The 22,888-nt window shown below is 43.2% G+C and overlaps 1 pseudogene; it reads right to left on the bottom strand.

Moving 5' to 3' along the window:
- Positions 1-18,213: 18,213 nt before the first annotated feature.
- LOC147005076 (chromatin remodeling regulator CECR2-like) lies at positions 18,214-22,579 on the bottom strand (annotated as a pseudogene).
- Between the last annotated feature and the right edge of the window lie 309 nt (positions 22,580-22,888).

The following is a 22,888-nucleotide window of genomic DNA, read 5'->3' as shown; positions in this document are numbered from 1 at the left end:
TTCAAAACTGAGTTCAAAGAATTTGTTTTAACATTTTTGATAAAGCTCAATTTGTAATTTTTAAATGGGTTTTGCTTTTGACATGAAGCCCAAGAACAATTTCTTTGGCCCTGGATGCTAAATGTTATCCTCTGATCTTACCTAAAGGATTCTACTTGGACAAAATTATACAAGCTTTGAGACAGGTCCTGTCTAAAAGAACTGCAGGTACAAAGATGGAGCCCAAATTAAAGTAATAACTGACCAGAAACCAGCCCACCTTGAGACCCATCCCATGGGCAGGCACCAGTCTCTGACACTATTACTGATGCTAAGTTGTGCTTTCAGACAGAAGCCTAACATAGATGCTCTCTGAAATGCTCTACCCAGCAGCTGACTGAGACAGATACAGATACCCTTACCCAAACACTGGACAGAGGTTGGGGACCTCTTGCTGCAGGCAGGAGAAGGATTGGAGTCCCTGAAGGAGATGGCAACCCCACAGTAAGATTGACAGTGTCAATTAGCCTATAACCCTGGAACACCCAGAGACTGTGCCATCAACCAAAGAAGATACATGGGCTTCTCTGATGCCACTGGCACATATGTAACAAGGCACATATTCCTTGTCTGGCCTCAGTAGGGGAGGATGCACCTAATCCTGCAGAGACCTGATGCAACAGGGTAGGGTCGACCTAGTGGGAGCTGCCCTCTCAGAGGGAAAGAGAATAGGAGGTAGGGGAAGAGTGGCAGCATGTGGGATGTAAATAAATACAAAATTATAAAACCTTAAAACTCTATGGTATAGGACAGTAGAACAGGATAATAGAATATAGGATAGGATAACCCTATAGTATAATAGCAGTCAGTTTGGAATTAATTTTTGAAGTTTGAAGTTAGGTGGATTTCACCATATTTGTGGAGGTGCACGTGTCACTCCAGTATCAATTGCTTAAAGGGCTGTCCTCCCCCAACCATCAAAGTGCTTTAGATAACTGGTTTTTTGTTTGTTTGTTTTTTGATTTTTGTTTTGGATGGGTTGGTGTTTATGTTTCTCTTTTGGTAGCCTGCCAAGTATCATCCTGTATGGAAACATTGGAACATAGCGGTGAAGGCTTCATGTAGACACCAGCTCAACTTCTCCACATTAAATGAGTTGTGTGGGTGTCGTCTGTCCTCAGCAATGAGGCCCTCTGTCAAATTGTAGAGAGCAACCCATTGTCTTAGCCCGAGGTGTTTGGAGATTTCTATGGCCAACAACTCAATTGAATACAACCCAATCCCAGTACTTGAAGCCTTATTTTGTAGCAAGAGATGGCCAGTTGGGATTTGTATACCCTGCTTTTAGGAGACTTCACCAGAATCAGCTGCATACATTTTAGGGTATATGCACAGCACCATGTTTCCATATAATCCCTCAAAGGCATGTCAATTCTCTCCCTCATTCTCTCCCTCTCTTCACCTTCTTTCCTCCTGTTTCTATCTTCTTTTGCCCCCAGTCCACCTATGAAATCTACTAAGTTTCCCTTTTCCACGGAGATCAACGAGCCTTCCCCCCAGGTCCTTCCTCTATATCTAACCTTTGAGATCTACAGATTGTAGGTTGCTTTGCATTTATTTAATGGCTGATAGCCATATATAAGGAAATGCATACCATATTTATATTTCAGGTCTGGATTACTAACTCAGTATGAATTATTTTTTGTAATTGCATCTGTTTACATGCAAACTTTATGATGTCATTTTTTAAGATCTAATAAACTATTTTTTAAAAATGGCCATATTTCCGTTTTTTCATTTTATTTCTAGGAAATTAAAACATTTTAATTATTATCTACCATCTAAAAAAGGTTATTGAATACTCCACACTAGATTAAGTCTAGAAGTTATGGTACATGCATACACTTTCAGGCTCTTTATGCCCACTGTCACCAGTACACATAAATGAATGGGCAGGGGGACACCATGAAGCTGAATACAGCTGTATATGTACTGCTTAATGCAGGAAGATGCTGTCATTTTCAGCCATTTTGTCTAAACTGTTTAAGTAAAAAGCTATGAACAGAGTTCAAATACAGGTTTTGAAGAGACTTTCTACAGAATACTTTAAAACATAGGAGCTTTTCCCTTACACAAACTGAGATACAAGAATACTTTGTCTCACCGTGTATCCCTTCCTAGGAAGAAGTCTCAGTAAAGCACTCAATTTTTCTAGGGAAGATTTTTGATGCTGCTCAGGAAAAGGAAGGAAATAATCGTCTTAATTCTTCTTAAAGGATTCAAGAAACATCACTAGATATAACTTAAAGTTGGTGGTTTTTACTTCCCTAGAAGGAACATCCATACTGTTACATGCATACAGTTATAGCAAGTCTAGGTGTATTAACAAACCAAGGCATATTCAAGTATAATAAGATTTGCTTGAAATTAAAAACAAAGTACATGAGATTTCAGCATTAAAATCATATTCTCAATCTGAATACATGTTATAAAATCAATGCAGAAGTGATTGCCATATTTTTACCATATTACAAAAAGCAATTGGTACCCAAGTCCATAAAGGCAGCAACAAAGCAGCTTCTCTACTGAAGATTATTGCTGCAAATCAGACTGCATTCATTGCTCATTGTAAAAACACCGGTGTTTTCAGAAGTTGGGAATCTTCACAAAATTGTGGCTTGTTTCTACACTTCTGTCCCTTCAAAACTTTTTAAGTAGTAATGCTAAAACCCCGAGGTCTGAGATCCTGAGTCAATATATTGCCACTTCCTTTCTGGTAGCTTGAGATTCATAGTGACAACTGACCTTGTATATCCATTTTTCTCAGTAGAGTCTCATTCTGTAGCATGGGCAAGGATTTTATCTTCCCAAAGATGTATTACTTATATTTGTATAGCAGGACTTTTTCTTTAGGGAAGGAATTCAATTGTGCTTCAATATATTAGATGCTACAGGTGGAGCAGAGTCATATACTGTTATCTGTATCCTGTGTAGGCTCACCAGCTAATGTACAAGGATTGGACAGTGTTCCAGGGCAACAGTCACAGAAAAACCTATCAGGTCTAATGAATTCTACACATGATGTCATTTTTTAACAGCTGAGTAATACTCCGTTGTGTAAATGTACCACAGTTTCTTTATTCCTTCTTCTGTTGAAGGACACATAGGCTATTTTCAGTTTCTGGTTAATATAAGTAGAGCAAACATAAACATAGTTGAGCAAGTCCTTATGGTAAAATTAAGCATCCTTAGGGAATAGACCCAAGTTAGATCTGGAGGTAGATTGATTCTCAACTTTCTGAGAAACTACCATATTGATTCTAATAATGGCTGTGCAAATTTGCACTCCCACCAGCAACGGAAGAGTGTTCCTGTACAAAACCTCACTGTGTTACTGATTACTGATAGACCTGTCTTTTTGTGTTACTCCACCATGTTCCCTTGCAGTTTCTAATATTCTTTTATACTTTTGTGTACTTAGTGTATTGATTGTTATATGTCCAGGAGACTCTATTTTCTGTTTTAATAAACTGGTCTTCAGACTGATTCTTCTAATTTTGCAACTATTACTTTCTCTAGAATAGGAAAAATTTCTTCTATGGTTTAGGTAAAAATATAGCTGAAATGCCCAACAAAGGGGAGGTACAACCTGTAGAGACCATATCCAGAAGTTAGGCATGGCCTCCCCTTGCAGGATAGGGACACCCACCAATCTCAAAGTTTCTAATCCAGAAATATTCCTGTCAAAAGGAAGAACAAGGACGACAAATGGAGCAGAGATTGAAGGGATGGCCATCCAGGGACTGCCCTACCTGGAAATCCACAATGTCTGCAGACACTAAACCAAACACTCTTGCTATGGTCAAGAGTCACTTGCTGACAGGAACCTCCTGTGATGGTTCTTTGTGAGGTGTGGCCAGCAACTGACCTTTGGAGCCAGCCATTACACTGAGCTCAGAGAATCTGGTAGGGAAGCTTGGAGGAGCAGAGGAGGATTGCAACTCCATTGAAAGAACAACATCTGCTGCCCCCTCCACCTAGGACCCCCAAGTCTAGCCCACAAATCAAGAAGTGTACTGGGAAGAAACTATAGCTTCAGATACATTGTAGCAGAGAATGGCCTTGCTTGACAGCAAAGGGTGGGCGGCTCTTCCTCCTACAGAGGTTTGATGTCCCAGTGTAGTAGAATGCTGAAACAGTAGGGCAGGAGAGGGTGGAAGTTGGGGCTGTACACTCATACAGGCAATGTGCAAGGGAACAGGGCAGATGGAATTTTTTTAAGGGTTAGTGGAAGGGTAGCCAGAATGTGGTATTTCATTTGAGATATAATTTAATGGAATGATTAATACATAAAATTTAAAAATACATATATGCAAGCCATTTAATTTAAATAATAAAGCTCAAACAGAGATACTGGGGTGAAAACATGCCAGTTCAGAGAGTCGGGGAAAGCACTCAGCTGACCTTCCTACTCTGCTAATCTCTAAGAAGGAAAGCATTCTTTCTCCCTCTCCACACTGTCTTAAATATCCTTCAACATAAGAACCTTCCTTTGGTTTAGTTATATTCATTCCCTTTCAACTGGTTAATCATTCTGCCACTTGACCTGGAGTTGACTTTCTTTTGCTTTGCAGTAAAGGTGTGTGCAAGGGCTGAGCCACAGACAAGAAAGTGCAATAAAATAAAAGCTCTTGGGTTGAAGGTCTGTGCCAGGGCTGACCTCAGAATAAAAAGTTTTGGTTCTTTGAGTTTTTGTTCTTGTCTTTTTTAGCAAATAGCACAATCTTGAGGTTTGCAATGTGATCAAAAAAGCCTGCAACAGATGTCAGCAATGTTCCCTCACTTATAGAAATCAAGCCCCCTGACAAGTGCTCTGGAAGTTTCCAGGTATGTCTGAGTGCATCATCATGGGACCACGAGGATTCCAAGGGCATCAGAACTGGGCTCTTGAACCTGTTGCACATGGCATTAAGAGACCTAAAATGCACCAAGGAGACCCCTGATCCTCACCATAAGGGATAAGTTCCTCAACCCTCTTGTCACAAAATTTACTGCAAGATGTCACCATTTCCTGACCTTTGCTCATTGTCCTGTGTGCTTCTGAATGGAAGTGTTGGTGTCCAGGGGTCACCTGCCACTATAGCTACAAACATTTTGCTTTATGTCCAGCCCCTATTTCAGATTGTTGTGGTAATATGCCTGCCAATCACTGACACAGAAAAATAACTTGACTCAGAGCAGGGTCATGGTGATCACATGCTGTTATGTTCTGAATGACATTTGTTAATCTTAGAGTGTGCCACAAAGATTATTAGGACCCATTAATTTCAGAGTCACTATGCACTCTTATACCTACAATGGCCTGATCTGAACTGGGCAGTTCATATCTGCTCCCTATGGCTTTTTTAGTTTTTTTTTTTTTCTTATAATTTAACAAAGATAGATGGTTGGAGCCATGGCTCAACACCGAAACCCTGAGTTATGGTTCTCATCGATCAGCTTTAGGGTCTACATTCAATAAACTATCCCTGTTTAACTGAAATAGGTGTTTGTGTGATTTGTGGGACCAATCATGAAACCATACACAAGATCCTAGGCCTTTGCTCTGTCAACTGATGTATGTCAGTTGTATTTTCTTATACTTTCTGCCTGCATGCCCCAACTCTGATAATTTTTTTAAAGATTTATTTATTTATTATATGTAAGTACACTCTAGCTGTCTTCAGACACTCCAGAAGAGGGCGCCAGATCCCGCTGCAGATGGTTGTGAGCCACCATGTGGTTGCTGGGATTTGAACTTACCTTCGGAATAGCAGTCAGGTGCTCTTACCCACTGAGCCATCTCACCAGCCCGATATTTTTTTTTTCAGACAGAATCTCATGGTATAGCTCACAGAGGGCTGTAAGCAATCCTGATTGGTGACTTTGGTGCAGAGTGGAGAGGCCACACTCAGACTGAGGGCCATTTCTTTGGTAGATCTAATATTTCAGTTTCCTCTGCTAACAGATGTCCAGATTGTTGCCAGCACCATGATGGCTGCACATTGATCTTCTAAGGCATCTTAGGGCAACTATCAAATGCTAAGCATAAGGCTTCATGGGTGTAAACCCTAACACACACCCACAGTGCAACCTGCCTTGAAGTCTCTGCCTAGATGTGGTTTCATGCACCAGTACAGGATGAAACGGAGAAGTTTTTGAATGCATAGTCAAGCTGGCGTGAAGTCTGAGTAGATTTAATGGCTCAATTCAGGAGTTGACTAGGCCAAAGCTGTTATCATGAGAATAACTCCAAGTCTTTACTTTCACTGACCATCAGGAGTCATAGAGGGTCTAACATGCACCATTTTAGGGAAGGGAATCACTGCACATCTCTCCCATAGTTCTTTTAGCTTCAGTGGCTATCTGACAGTAGTACCAGGGAGAGAACTGTGCTTCAGGACATGACCTTATGATCTCTGACTTCCTCTCATCTCCTGTCACTGACAGTTCACAACAGTTTATCACCAGTTGTGGGTGGCAAGCATCTCTGTGCCGTAACCAAAGACCTCTCAGAGTGGATATACCCAGTCAGAGATGGGATCCTATTGTTACTGCTTTGGTGTTTGGTGTTTCAATAGGGGGAATTGATAGTGTGATGACAATATTCTTCACTTGTGTCACTATTTAAGTCAAAGCCCTGGGCCTAGAGTAACAGGGTAGGAGATCTCAGCATCTCCAGGCACTCAAGTACTTGTGAATAGTGAATATATCATTTGACTTGTGAAAGCTCGGGAGTCAGGGCTCTGAAGTCAAGTCACACCCAGTGCAGTTGATACTAATCCTGGAGAAGCCATTTCTGTGGGCATGATGAGCATGATTTGGCATACAAAGGAATCTCTTGGCTGCTTACAACTGCTGGTTTTTCTAGAGTGATGGTAGAACGTTGCATACATTTCTTTTGCATCTCATTGTGCTCTCTGTTTCTGTCTCTGTCTCTTATTCTCTGACGGTTTCCTTTTCTCCTCCTTGTGTGTGTGTTTGTTCAAGTCTGTGATTCTGTGTGTGCACATGTACCTACATGTGCATGAGTTTTGTATGTTTAATTTTTCCTCCACACTTGTGAACCTAGGAGACTGTGTTTTGGTTTGAGGATTTATCTTCATAACAATTTCAAGGTGAATTCAGTGCTGAATTCTGGGAGCCCCCATTTTATTCAAAACTGTTCTTTGCCTATGTGGTCACAGTTGTCCACACACTTGTATCCCTTGAGCAGATTAAAAGCTGTGGTGATGTCTGATCACATCTCCAGGATTATGTGTAAGGTCTGTCTCTATGGTATAAGCTATTCAGGATTTACAACCCCAGTTGTGAAAACAGGAAAAAATATAATCACAGGTTTCTGGTGGGCAAAGACCTGTGGCCTAGGCTCTTGAGAATATAAATGATTAGACTGCACCCTCCAGCCCAACCGAGTGAACACAGAGAGCAAGGGAACACTCCATCTTGATGCTTAGCTTCTGCTGTCCTGGACTAGGATATCATATTTCAAAGCTGAAGATCATCCAAGTATATAGAATACAGAATGTGCTTTCCATGGCTGGGGTAGTCCATGACTCAGCCTGAATAATGTGTTCCTACAAGCCCATGTTCATGGAATTCTGTCTTCCTAAGACTAGGCCCTTCCAGAGGCTAAAACCCTTCTATGAACAACTGACATTAAAGAAGAACCAGGTTATGTTCTCTGTGAACAACTTAGAGTTGGAGAATATTGAGGCCTGAGAGAACATCCAGGAGCCCAAGAAGGAGATAAACTTCTATAAGTAAGTACCAGTTAGCAAGACAATCAATAGTGGAATGGCATTTTCGACCTTCCTTGGTTTCTGGACTGGAGAGTCTGCAGTTCTGGTTCTACCCCTTCTACTTTCAGCCATCAGTGTGCCTTGGAATGATAGACTCAGTTTTCATAAATCTGTAAGAGACTGTTACCCCTCCCAGCATTGTCCAGGCATCCTTAGAAGCCTCTCAACAGAAGAGTGATTGTGCATGGTTATCATGCAGTACTGAGAGCATGGTTCTCAGGCAGTGGTTTAGAGAGCTGAGTGTGATATAACACAAGGATAGAATGCCCTCACTTTGGGTCTACTGATTGACCCTGATGGTATTTGCACCCTACTAATTGATGTTGCCCTAGTGCATTGGGAAGTCATGGATAGATGGAAATTCCTCTTTCTTTTGGAGAGACATGAGACCTTTTTGGTGTTTGGGCTGCAGCAAAAATTTCTTCTTCTTTGAAATGGCTGTTTGCTGTTTGTGCAGTTGTGATGGATTTATTGAGATGGACTGTATTAGGTCTTCATGGGAGCCAGGGTCCTGGTGGGGTTAATGGGCCTGTACATAGGAATGAGAAGATGGAGCTGCAGTATCTTACTATGCAGAGGGTGTTTCCAGAAACCTACATAGCCGGCTCATGTTGGAGAAGAATCTTATTAAGATGTCCTTCACACTGGTTGGGAGAGGAAGGAAAGAGAGATTGATTGGGCTCTCATTCAGAAATATTTGGTTGACTTGGACCTGAATGGTAAAGACGAACAGGAGCACATCAGCAACCTTGAGACCCAACAACTTCAGGTAGGGACAAGCAGCTCAGTCAGGCTAATACTGTCTGTCAACATTTGCCCCATTGGAATCACTTTGCTTTCCCCTACCATCTTTCTAATCCACACTCTCAACCAGCCGCCCACCTCATGGAATGCAGATGTTCATTTCTCTTTTTATACTCACATATTCAGAGAAGTTAGCCTCTTCTGAGAAACGAAATCATTGGCAAGTGGACCTTGCTGCTTTGCTTTAATCTGAAGTCTAGGAAGGGTGACAGATGAATAATATGCCACATTCATGCAAGTGTACATGATACATGGGATGTTATGCAGACCTCTGAGCTGCTTTTAGGTCCTGGGACAGAGGTCATGCAAGGGCCATGTGACTTGAGGTGGGAAGAACCTTGTAGGGTTAAAGTCAAAATGTAAATACCAATGACTGCTTCTCATTGTCATTAATCTGGTGGGCATGTGGGCTTCTCCTTTCTTCTAGTTATGCAATGAGGTCTCTTCCCATTGCCCAATTCTTGGTTTCCACAGATAGAAGTCAGAGTGGTAGCTTGTCAGCCCATGTGTTTGTGAGTGTTGTATGACATTTTACCCTGCTTGTATATAACAGCAATGGTTTCAGTTAATAGATCAGTGTTAACTGTCCTGTTGAGGTGGTGGGAGACCGCAATCTGACAGCTGACATTTAGGTCTCCACCAAGCATGTATTTTTAATTATTATTAGATATTTTCTCATATACACTTCAAATGCTATCCCAAAAGTCTATATTCCCTCCCTCTGCCCTGCTCCTCGACCCACCCACTGCCAGTTCTTGGCCCTGGCATTCCCTTGTACTGGGGCATAAAAAGTTTACAATACCAAGGGGCCTCACTTCCCAGTGATGGCTGACTAGGTCATCTTCTGCTACATATGCAGCTAGAGATATGAGCTCTGGGGATACTGGTTTGTTCATATTGTTGTTCCACCTATAGAGTTGAAGACCCCTTCAGCTCCTTGCGTTCTTTCTCTAGCTTTTCCATTGGAGGCCCTGTGTTTCTTCTTATAGATGACTGTGAGGAGCATCAACTTCTGTATTTGCCATGCATGGGTTTAATGCAATGTTCCATCAGAACTTCAAAGAAGACCTAATTCCAAGTCTCCTCAAATTATTCCACAAAATAAAAACAGAAGGTAATCTACCCAATTCATTCTATGAAGCCACAGTTACTCTGATATCTAAACCTCACAAAAACTAAACAAAGAAACAGAACTTCAGATCAATATCTCTTATGAATATTGATGTAAAATTACTGAATAAAATCCTCCCAAACCGTATCCAAGAACACATCAAAACAATCATCCACCATGACCAAGTAGGCTTCATCCCAGGGATGCAGGGATGGTTTAATATACGGAAATCCATCAAAGTAACCCACTATATAAACAAACTCAAAGACAAAATCCACATGATCATTTTGTTAGATGCTGAGAAACCATTTAACATAATCCAACACTCCTTCGTGGTAAAGGTCTTGGAAAGATGAGGAACCCAAGGCCCATACCTAAACATAACAAAATCAATCTACAGCAAACCATTAGCCAATATCAAACTAAATGGAGAGAAACTGGAAGCAATCCCACTAAAATCAGGGACTAGACAAGGCTGCCCACTTTCTCACTACCTATTCAATATAGTACGTGAAGTCCTCGGCAAAGCAATTCCACAACTAAAGGAGATCAAGGTAATGCAAATTGGAAATGGAGAAGTCAAAATATCACTATTTGCAGATGATATGTTAGTATATATAAGTAACCCTAAAAATTCCACCAGAAGATTCCTAAACCTGATAAACAGCTTCAGTGCAGTACCTGGATATAAAATTAACTCAAACAAATCAATGACCTTTCTCTACAAAAAGGATAAATGGGCTGAGAAAGAAATTAGGGAAACAAACCCCTTCACAATATCACAAATTATATAAAATACCTGGGTGTGACTCTAACTAAGGAAGTGAAAGATCTGCATGACAAGTCTCTGAAGAAAGAATCTGAAGAAGATCTCAGATGATGGAAAGATCTCACATGTTCATGGATTGGCAGGATTAATATAGCCAAAATGACTATCTAGCAAAAGCAATCTACAGATTCAATGCAATCCCCATCAAAATTCCAACTCAATTCATCACTGGGTTAGAGAGGGCAAATTTCAAATTCATCTCGAAAAACAAAAAACCTAGGAAACAAACACTATTCTCAACAATAAAAGAACCTCTGGGGGAATCACCTTGCCTGACCTCAGGCTGTATTACAAAGCAATTGTGATAAAAAAAAAAAAAAAAAAAAAAGCCTGCATGATATTGGTACAGCCACAGACAGGTAGATCGATGGAATAGAATTGAAGACCCAGAAATGAACCCATACACCTATGGTCACTTGATCTTTGACAAGGGATCTAAAACCATCCAGTGGAAAAAAGACAGCATTTTCAACAAATAGTTCTGGCACAACTGGTGATTATCATGTAGATAATGCGAATTGATACATTCTTATCTACTTGTACAAAGTTCAAGTGTACATGGATCAAAGAACTCCACATAAAAACAGAGACACTGAAATTTATAGAGGAGAAAGTGGGGAAAACCTAGAAAATATGGGCAAAGAGGGAAAATTCCTGAATAGGACAGCAATGGCTTGTGCTGTAAGATCGAGAATTGACAAATGGGACCTCGTAAAACTGAAAAGCTTCTGTAAGGCAAAAGACACTGTCAATAACACAAAAAGACCACCAACAAATCGGGAAAGGATTTTTACCAATCTGAAATCTGATATGGGACTAATATCCAATATATACAAAGAGCTCAAGATGTTGGACTTCAGAAATACAAACAACCCCATTAAAATACGGTGTACAGAGCTAAACAATGAATTCTCAACTGAGGAAGTACATGAGGCTGAGAGGCTGAGAAGTATATGAAAAAATGTTCAACATCCTTACTGATCAGGGAAATGCAAATCAAAACAACCCTGAGATTCCACCTCACACCAGTCAGAATAGCTAAGATCAAAAATTCAGGTGACAGCAGATGCTGGCAAGGATGTGGAGAAAGAGGAAGACTCCTCCATTGCTGGTGAGATTGGTAGCTGGTACAACCACTCTGGAAATCAGTCTGGCAGTTCCTCAGAAACTTGGACATAGTACTACCCAAAGATCCAGCAATACCTCTCCTGGGCATATACCCAGAAGATATTGTAAGTGGTAATAAGGACACATGCTCCACTATGTTCACAGCAGCCTTATTTATAATAGCCAAATGCTGGAAAGAACCCAGATGTCCTTCAACAGAGGAATGGATACAGAAAATGTGGTACATTTACACAATGGATTACTACTCAGCTATTAAAAACAATGAATTTATGAAATTCTTGGTCAAATGGATGTATCTGGGAGATATCATCCTGAGTGAGGTAACCCAATCACAAAAGAAATCACTTGATATGCCCTCACTGATAAGTGGATATTAGTCCAGAAACTTCGAATACCCAAGATACAATTTGCCAAACACAAGAAAATCAAGAAGCAAGACCAACATGTTGATACTTCATTCCTCTTTAGAATAGGGAACAAAATATGTATGGAAGGAATTACAAAGAAAAATTTTGGAGCTAAGAAAAAAGGATGGTCCATCCAGAGACTACCCCAGGTGGGATCCATCCCATAATCAGCCACCAAACCCGGACACTATTGCATAAGCCAGCAAGATTTCGCTGAAAGGACCCTGATATAGCTGACTTATGTGAGGTTATGCCAGTGCCTGGCAAATACTGAAGTGGATGCTCACAGTCATCTATTGGATGAAACACAGGGCCCCCATTGGAGGAGCTAGAGAAAGTACCCAAGAGCTAAAGGGTTCTGCAACCTGATAGGTAGAACAACAATATGAACTTACCAGTACCCCTGAGCTCATGTTGCTAGCTGTATAGGTTGCAGAAGATGGCCTGGTTGGCCATCATTGGGAGTAGAGGCTCCTTGGTCTTGCAAAGTATGCCCCAGTACAAGGGAACACCAGGGCCAAGAAGTGGAAGTAGGTGGGTAGGGGAGCATGGGGGAGGGAGGGTACAGGGAAGTTTCGGGATAGCATTTGAAATGTAAATAAAGAAAATATCCACTAAAAATAAAAAATTAAAAAATAAATAAAAAAAATAATATTCAAAAAAAGAAAAAACTATACCATTGACTTTTTGTGGTTTTCATTTCTGTGTGTGTGTGTGTGTGTGTGTGTGTGTGTGTGTGTGTGTGTGTGTGTCTAGAGAACGATGTTGGGTGTTCCCTCAATAAATTTTAAAAGAAGGGCAAATTATTTATTTTTCATTCGTATAGTATATTCTGTCCCTTTCCTTCCCCCAACCCTCTCCCCTCCACCTCCCCTTTCCTGAAATCCACCTTCCGGGAAGCACTACTACTCTCAGAAAAGCACAGGCCTCCCAGGAACATCAACCAAATACAGCATAACAGGGGGCAATAAAACTCAGCACATGTTATCATATCAAGGCTTGGACAAGACATGGCAGGTCAGTGGAGGAAAAGGGTCCAAAAAGTAAGCAAAACATTCAGAGAAAGCCTTGCTACCACTGTTAGGAATCTTGCAAGAATGCCAGGCTACACAACCATAACATAAATACATAGGTCCTAGATCAGACCCACACTGCGCCTGTGCACTCTGTGGTAACCCATGTGTCCTTGTCAGTTGATTCTGGTCTCATGTTCTTTCTTTCTTTCCTTTTTTTTATATATTGTCTTTATTTACATTTCAAATGTTATCCCCTTTCCTTGTTTCCCCTCTGAAATACCCTATCTCCTCCACCTTCCCCCTGCTCCCTAACCCACCCATTCCCAATCCTGGTCCTGGCATTACCCTATCCTGCATTAAGGGGGAAAAAGGAAGATTCTGGGAGGAAGAGAGGGACCTTGGAGGGAGAGAGGAAGGGGAGGAAATAAGGGAGGCAGTATCAGGTACTGGAAGGGATTGGAGAGAGGAATAGGAGGTTAAGAAATTGAAAAAAAAATTACATGGGGAGTGGAAGGATGAGGAACAGGGAATAGACCCTTGAGGCTCTCAGACATCAGGGAGATAGAACCTGTAGAGACCACCTCCAATAGATAGGTATGCCTCCCCCATGTCCCCCAAACCCAAAGGCGACCCCTGCCAATGCTCTCTGTCAAGGAATTGTGCCATCCACCCATCTCAAAGATTTTAACCAAGAAATGTTCCTGAGAAAAGGAAGAACAGGGACAAGAAATGGAGCAGAGACTGAAGGAAGGGCTGTCCAGGGAATCCCTACCTGGGGATCCATCCTGTCTTCAGACACCAAACCAGACACTGTTCCTGTGGTCAAGAGGTGCTTGCAGACAGGAACTTGGAGTGATGTTTCTTTGGGAGGTGTGGCCAGCAACTGACCATTGGAGCCAACTATTACACTGAGCTCAGGGAACTCATTGCAGGAGCTTGCAGAAAAGCTGGAGGTGAAGAGGGGAATGGAATCCTATTGAAAAACAAAATCTGCTGGCCGGACCACCCAGTACTCCTAGACACTAGACCACCAACCCAGGAGTGTATAAGGAGGGATCTATAACTCCAGATACATTGTAGCAGAGAATGGCCTAACTGAAAGCAATGGGAGGCAAGGCCCTTGGTCCTATGGAGGTTTGATGTTCCAGTGTAGGGGGTTTCTCAATCAGTAGGTCAAGAAAGGGAGGGTGGTTGAAGGAGAATCCTCATCCAGGCACAGTGGGGGCTGAGAGTGCAGATGTATTTTGAGGGGTTAGTGGAGGGTAACCAGGAAGTGGCATATCATGTGAGATGTAACCCAATGGAATGATTAATAAATACATTTTTAAAACACACACGTAAACCAGGCATTTAATTTTACCAGTGAAGACTCAGTGGCAGTAGCCAGCTCAGAGAGTCAGTGAAAGCACCTAGCTGACCTTCCTACCCTGATGAACTCCCAGTAGGAAAGCAGTCTTTATCCCTCCCCATACTGTCTAAAATATCCATCAAGTTAAAGTCCTTCTTTCTCAGGCCAGACAGTGGTGGTTCATGTCTTTAATCCCTGCACTTGGGAGGCAGAGGCAGGCAGATTTCAGAGTTCGAGGCCAGCCTGGTCTACAGAATGAGTTCCAGGACAGCCAGTGCTATACAGAGACATCTTGTCTCAACCCCCCCTCCCCCAAAAAGGCCATCCTTTTGTTTAATTATATTCATTCCCTTTCAACTGGTTAATTGCTCTACTTCTGGACATGGTGTTGACTTTAATTTGCTTTGCAATATATGTGAGTGATAGGGATGAACCACAGGACAAAAATGTACACTGAACAGAAAGCTCTTGGATTACAGGTCTGTGCTAGGGCTGAGCTACACCATAAAAAGGTGTTTTTCTTTTTTCATTTTCTTTTTCAAGAATTAACACAATCTTGAGGTTTACAATGTGACCAAATATCCTGCAGCATAGATTAACCATAATCCCTTTCTTTTAGAAATCAAGCTCTCTGACAAGTGTCCTGGTAGTTTCCAGGCATGTCTGAGTGCATCATCATGGGAACACGATGATTCCTAGGACATCAGAAATGGGGTCTTGAAGCAGTTTAAAAGGCAAAAGAAACCTAAAAAGCACCAAGCCACCCCTGATCCTTATCCTAAGGGATAAATTCCCCTTCCCCCTTCTCACATAATTTATGGCAAGATATCACCATTCTTGACCTTGGCTCAGTGTCCTATGTGCTGCTGAATGGAAGTGTTAATGTCCAAGGGTCAACAAACAATCCAAAGAAACACTGAATTCAGTTAAACACGGAAGGTTTATTAAATGCACACCCCATGACAGAACAACCAGGACAAAAGCTGAAAACTGTATGCTAGATATTTCTTAGGGCCAGCTCCATGAAAAAAAAAAACCACAAAGAGCTCATGCACAAGGACTGGAAATGCTGCCCTTACTCAAGCCGATTTAAACATAATAGTTCATATTGACCTTGAATTTGAAAGGTCTTATGTGAAACATATAGATGTGGAAATTTATAAAGTTAACAGACCTCAGATCTCCACTCCTTTTTCATCTTAGTTGACTGCAACAAACTGCATTATCCTCGGCTGGTTCAACTCCCTCTTAGGAGCTTTCCTTATCATGTATACCATGGCTCTGGCATTTTTAACGTCTTTGAGTCTCCAAGGTAATTTCAATGATACAGCTTCTTGTTTCAGTGTCTGGGATTCCACTTGAACTTTTGGGCTCCTCCTAAGGGCTGGCATCACTTATACACCTCTGACCTCTGTAGCACTCTAAGTTCAGGTTTATCCACTCCACTACAGCTGCTGTTCTTGGTGATCATCCCATGGTACTGACAAATCCAATACACAAGGGTGTTCCACTCAAACTAGGCTTCAACAATAGCCTCTCATAGGCTCTCTTCATGGTGCCAAGCCTCAAATCCTTTTCATGACACCCTCAGTCCTGGGCCATCAACTACAGCTGAGGCTACACCTTCTCCAATGGTCTTCCATGATCTCTCACAATGCCAAGCATCAGCTGTTCTTCATGACACCTCATGCCTTCCAAACCAGTGCCACCTGGGTGACTCTTCCACATTACCAAGTCCAGAAGCTGCATGAAGTACAACCTTGCCTGTCTCTGAAACACAGCTTCTTTGTGCTCTAAGAAAACAATTCCCATATTTCAATTCAGTGATGCTGGTCTCTTCTTAATCATTGCTAATATCTTAGCTCCAGCTAACCCGAATCAAATGTCCCAGTAGTTCCTTCCATTCCTAAGTCTAGAGCCAGAGCCACATGGCTGAAGGTGCCCAGTTCGGCTGCTTACAGGAACTAGAACATGACCCTCTTGTACTATTACATTATCACTGGCTTTGTTTTCCAAATCCTTCACTGCCTAAGCTAGGCTATCCTGGTTCTTGCCCTGTAGATTGACCTTGAAAGGCATAGATCAACATGCCTGTCTCCTGGGATTAAAGGTGTGCATCACCATGCCTGAATCTAATTTAGATGGTTAGAGTCTGACCCCAAGGTCCCACTTCCTTAATCTGTTATCTCCTAACATAGGATTTTGCTCCATTTCACGTCCTGGTGCCCCTTTAATACTCAAACCATGTATTTTATATTTTTCCTTTCTAAGCTTGCTATGCTTGTTAAAACTTATCTTTCTAAGACTTAACCAGAGAACAAAGTCTCTGCTGGGCTTTTCTGAAACTTCCCTTGTCAATGCAATTAATCTGAGCTCTTCACCTTAGTCTCAGGCAGACTTGTCAGTCTAGGACAAAAACTAGCCACATTCTTCATCAAAATATGACAAAAACAGTCTTTCTGCCACATTCTGAAATTCTTCTCCTTTGAAATCTCTTGGGCCAGGTCAACACAGTTCAAATAACTCCCAGCAAAAAAGTCTTCCATATTCCTACTAGAATGACCCATTAAGCCACTTTTAAAGCATTCCTCTGTGTTCCAAATCCAAAGTCCCTAAATCTACATTCTTCAAATGAAAGCATGGTCAGTCCTATCCCAGCAATGCCCCATTCCCTGGTACCAACTTCTGTCTTTTTTTTTTTTTTCAAACCTGTGCAATTTCTTTCTTGGGACTAACATACATAAGAAACCTGAGTAGTCACTTTCACAAAATGTGATTGTGCTAGAAAGTGTTGTTTGATGCCTTCTAGATCACAGGCCTGACAGGCCCATGAAGAAGCCACTTTATCTTCTGATAAGTAAAACACTCTAGAGTCCAAATTCCTGGCTTACAACTATCTGGTAGAGCTGGTGGAAAAGCAGGAAGGGACATGCTTTCCCAAGTCCAGAACTTAGGCCACCAGAGTGAGAGCAGCCTGTCCTATGGCTGCAACACCCAGTAAAGCCCCATGACAGCACCGTCCAATCAACTGTGAAATGAATGCTGAGGAGGACATGTTGTCTCCGAGGCCAGCTGCAGAGGAAACAAGTTAAGGGAAATATATAAGCTGCAGCCTTCTGGATCTCTTCTCCTCGTTCCTCAGGCATTCAGTGAGACCTGACTGTACAAAGACAGAGAATCTTCCAGTACAGTATGCTGGCCATATCGGGGAAGGACTCCCAACTCCTCCATGTACCCACCTGACTGTCCCACTATATATACAATACAGTCACCACAAAAAAAAATAATAATCTTAATTTGGCAACATGAAACTTCTGTAAACTGGACCAGCTCCAAAAACATTAATGCTAAAGTAGTCCCTTCACCAAATATATACCTGAGATTAGCTGCTCATGAAAGTTTAAAGGCACCACTCCAGCATTACATGTACACTCCACCCAAGTTTAAATTGATTTTCCCTGGACAAGAGTCTTGGGATTTGGAGAAGCCAGCAAGAACTCCAGGTATATTGCTGTGGGTAAGTTTGTCAGCTGTGCAGATGATCCCAGCTACAGGCCAGCCAGTTATCTAAAGAGTATGCACCTAAGGCTTATACTGTTCAGCTCTGAGGAAGGCTTGATTCACAGTGAAGAGGTGGAACCGGAAGACAGGACAGAGATTTACAGCATTCATTCCTCCAAATCTGCCAGGCCTGACTTATGGTCTCCACAAGCAGCCGTCCACTTCCTTAGGGCTTAGGTCCTCCCTAGACTAGCTCTGATCCAGAGGAAGTATTGGGATTTTATGAGTCAGCAACTGTTCTGGTGACTCCACAGGCGCCCAGGTCTTTTGGAATAAGGACTGTGACTGGACTGGATGCATTTGCAATCCCGTTGGTCTGTGTACTTCTTGAAATGTGCCTCTTAATCTGCTTCAAGTGCCAGTCTGCTCCATCATCGAAGCCTGAAAGTGACCTAGGCCCTCGATGTGACAGAAGTTGAGGGAACTCTCTGGAGAGAGGCCATTGGGTTGGGTGGCTACTGGGTGGGGATGTGGATGGGCAGGCACAGAGGATGGGTATGCCCTGCGGTGAAAATGACTGGCTGATCACTGAGGAGTGTATGGAGACCCTGTCTGCAGCATCACACTGTGGGGTGGGAAAGCAGATGAACCAAAAGTCATTCCTGAACTCAGAGATGGTGGTGGAGTTCCATAAAGATAGACACTGGTTGACAGTGAGTTCTGCCACTTGGGAGCTGCATCATGGTTGTCGAGATCTAGAATTTTGGGAGACTCTCTGGCCTCTCCAACAGATTCATCCATCTTTTCTTCTTTTGGACCAGAATTGTGTCCATCAGGAGGAACAACCTTAGCAGTCACTGCATCCATTTGAGTTGGAGGAGTTAAGGCAGAATTTAGTGTCTCACAACCTTGCAGACTAGACAGGACAATCTTCTCTGGGAAGAGGGAGCATGGAGGGTGACTCCCTGGGGGTCCACTTGGGCTTCTCTGGGAAGGGAGAGATCTCTGCCAATCAGAAAAGCCCTGTGGACATGTATAATGAGGAGTCCTCTGATAGGGGTGGTAGGAAGGCAGAGAAGAAGGCTGGTAGGTATATCTCATTCCTTGCTGAGGATGGTACCTAGGAAAGAGTCCAGGTTGGGGACCATTATCCTGGAACCCCCTGGGAGGAAAGGACTGAGGCTGTGATCCTGAGGACTTTCCTCCCATCATAGAGCTCAAGCCTTGCAAACTTGGACTCATAGAGTACTGTGTAGCTGAGTTAGAGTATTCTATGCCAGGCATGTATAAGGGAGAAAACTGGTTCACCTTGCCTGCCATCCAACTGGGATCTGTGCAAAGAGGTGTAGTAGCATTCGGTCCTATGCATAGCATGGCTTCTTGCAATGTTTTACCCCTGGGGCAGATTGGCTTTTCTGGACCACTACCATCAAGGCCCTTCCCCTCTGACCAACAGGGAGATGCTTCACCAAGGACCTCATTTTCAGGTAGATTCCCCATCTCTGCCACTATGGAGAAGTCTCTCAAACAGCCTTGCACAGCTGGGCTGCTGTAGCTATTGTCCAAAGGCCAGGTGTTCTTGTTCTTTGATGTGTTAGAAGTGTCTGCAGAGTCTGAAGCATCACTATTGAGTCAGAAGTCCTCTGTTTCCCTTTCTTGTGGTGAGCTTTGCCTGGTACCGCTGGCTTGCAAGGGAGGTGCAGGGTGTGTAGTTGTTTGAGGTATATCCCCTCTGAAGAACAAATACTTGCTGCTTTCTCTTCATGTCCAGGCAAAGGCTCTGGGTCTTCCTCAGGCTCTTGTGTTTCAGTCATCTCCTGTGTACTCCCAGGGTTTTCCAATGCAGTCTCGAGCTCTGACACACGTACTGATGACAAATGAGCTACCTTTGGAGAGGGACCAGTTATTGGGGAGGAGTGCGCTGGAGGGGGGTGGTAAGGCATACCTGGGGGAAAGACTCCGGAGGGGAGCTGCTTCATAGCAATCATTTCAGGGCTGTCCATCATGGATTCCCCTACTTGTGCCCCCCGGGGCACCTGGGAGGGCCCTCTGAATCCAGGACTTGGTGCTGGAGTTGGAGGTGTCTGCAAACCATGTCCATCAGACTTACAGGGTGGCTGCATATACCCTGAGGAAGGAACACCATGAGGTAGAAAGCTTGACTGTTTAGTCCACTGGTTTGGTGGGATAGGTTGTCTCATCACTCGGCCATCCATCACATGACCAATGGTATGAGGGTGGTGAGAGGGTCCTGGACACAGGTGGGGCTTCTCAACTGGCCCCAAACATCCAGGGTTTACAGTACCATGGTTCCCATTCCAAACAGCAGGGTGTCCTCGATTTAGATACTTGTATGAATGATAAATATGACCGGAAGGAATTTCAGACTTTTCAGGAAAGTCTGGGGGTCGGGCTGGAGTCCCACCATGCCTAGAAGGAATAAATCCTGCCTGGAATGGAGCTGGTGGATACATGTTTCCAACTTGACTGGGACAATTCATCTGCCCAAGCTGTAAGGATGGGACATGTGACACCATATTGGAAAGGTCTGAAGCACTGAGCAGGGATCCCCAATGGTTACTAATTCCAACTGGAGACTGTATAGCAAAGGTTGGGTGTTGCAAGGGCTCCTCTGGGGGCACCTCTGGAATTCGAGAGGAGCCATGTAAGTTGATGGGTTCTGATCCTTGAAGAGAGCCAAACGTTCCTGGTGCTGCTGGCTTCATCTGGTTTAAAAGGGATGCGTGACTAGGCACCCTACCACAATGCAGGGGGCAAGAAAAGCCTTGGCCATTTGATGTGCCGACCTCTGGAGGGAGTTGTATGGAACTGCTGCTCTGATTGTCCCCTGAGGAGGCAGCTCAGTGTGCTGTGGGCAATGATTTTCCCCCATTCTTTACTGGTGGCTGTTTCCTGCTCTACACTTCTGTGTTTCTTGAGAGAGTCCAAACATGGCTTCCACTATTTCTACCAGACTGACTCCTTCTTTTTTAGCATTTTTCATCCTCTTTGATCCAAAATTCTTCATCTGTGTCTCCATCTTCACCAGGAAAGTGTTTTGTCATGGCCCGATGGAAACACTGCTCTAAATTGTCAGACATCTTGGTATATTCATTACTGTCACCATTGTATTTTCGGCAATTTTTGAACATGGTCTTCGTGACATTTACAAATTCCTCCCTGGTAAACTATGAACCTCCATTTAATTTCTTCTCCATGCTTGAAATATCCATGGGGGTCTTAATAATCTGGTAATAGTTGGGGGCATAAGATTCATCCACAGGTTCCAAGAAGGGCCAGGAATTCTTGTGAGCCTTCGCCACATCTAGAACTTTTACATGGCTGTGAAATCGTCATCCAATTCAAAGAGGTACTTGGTCTTCTTCAATTCCCTTATAGGAGAATTCAGATCCAAATGGGAAAGTTCTGGGGGTAGCTCCTTGCCTTTAGCCAATAGCCATGCTCATTCTTCCCTGAGCTTTCTCTTCTTAGCCCAGACTTCCACTGCCTTGACCTTTTTCCTCCTTTTCCTGCATTCTCTCCTCCTTTAACATCTGATCTTGCTCCTTCTTCTGCACTGCAAGAAAGATCGGTCGTTCCTCCTCCTCCCACCTGTGCTTCTGTTTTTCTATCTTGGTGAGCATGGGAGTTTCCTCTAGCTTGATGAATTGGATGGGCAGGTGGACAGATATAAACCTGTGTTGCAGCTCTGGCTTTGTGCCCTGTGGACATTTTCCCTTCTGAGCAATCATGTTGCAGATTTCAGGCAGGAAGTCCTGCTAAGGAGCTTGTAGAGTTGCTGCTCTTGGAGAGAGGTCGGCTCTCAGGAAGCTCTCAGTAACCTGTCTCCATTCTTCTGTTAGACACAGGATCCACCAAGTACCTTGGCCTGCCCCTCCGGATCCATTTCTTTTGTGTAGGTCAGACGTCAAGGAGTTTTCTTCCTGCTTTTCACTGGATATAATCTCCTCCTGTAGTTTTTTTTTTTTCCTTTTGCAGGCCTTCCTCTTCTTTTGTCTGTTTTTCCTGGAACATTTGAGACATTTTTTTTTTTTTTGCCTTTCACTTTCCCTGCTCAAGGAGAGTTCTCCATTGGACCTTCCGTGTACTAGGTCTTCTTTGTACATTTGTGTCCCATAGAAGTACCAGTACAGTGCACCTGAATTGTCTTCACCTAGAGGTTCAACTCGGAGACTGTCTGCATCCAGACCCTTGAGAAGATCAAAGACATCATCTGCAACAAGCGGGTAATCACAGAGGAGATGCAGGATCTCTACTCATGTACGCAGAGGAAGGTTTGAAAACTGGGATCTCTCAGAGGATTGGGCTTTCCTTCTTCAAGCTCACAACCTTAGTTAACAATATCTTCCAAGTAGCTGTGGAATGTCTGAGACGTGATACCTCTTCGCTAATAGCAGCCTTGAAGCAGGCAGGCAATCAGATCACTGATAAATACCAAGTCATCTCTGTGAAGAGCTGCCTCTAACTCCTTGATCTCGAAGTTGAGCAGGCATAACGCCTTGTGAAAGAACAAGCAGAATTGTGCGATGGCTGGGACTTCCCACCAGGAGCAGAGCATGCCCAGCATGGCCATGCAGCCTTCCTCTGGGCACATCTCCCTGCTGTGATTACTCACTCACTCTTGCTTGCTTCAATCTTGCTTGCTAGCTCCAACTCTGGCCATGGGGTAGCGCCTCTCACTCAGCAAATGGCAGCTCCCTCAGCTTAGCAAGAGCTCAAGCAGAGGCAGGCCAGGACAAGGGTAGTGCACTGGGGGAGTAGCTTGCAAACTCACTCAAACAGGCACATGCTTGCCCCCTCCCTCAATGGCTGTCCCAACATCTGACTTAGTTATGGTTTTACTGCTGGGAACAGACACTATGACTAGGGCAAGACTTATAAAAACATTTCATTGGGGCGGGCT

This window comes from Mus caroli, unplaced genomic scaffold (assembly GCF_978045245.1).
Source record: "Mus caroli unplaced genomic scaffold, Mus_caroli_1 scaffold_4, whole genome shotgun sequence".
In the NCBI taxonomy this organism is placed as follows: Eukaryota; Metazoa; Chordata; class Mammalia; order Rodentia; family Muridae; genus Mus; species Mus caroli.
This window is presented reverse-complemented; position numbering and strand designations above follow the sequence as displayed.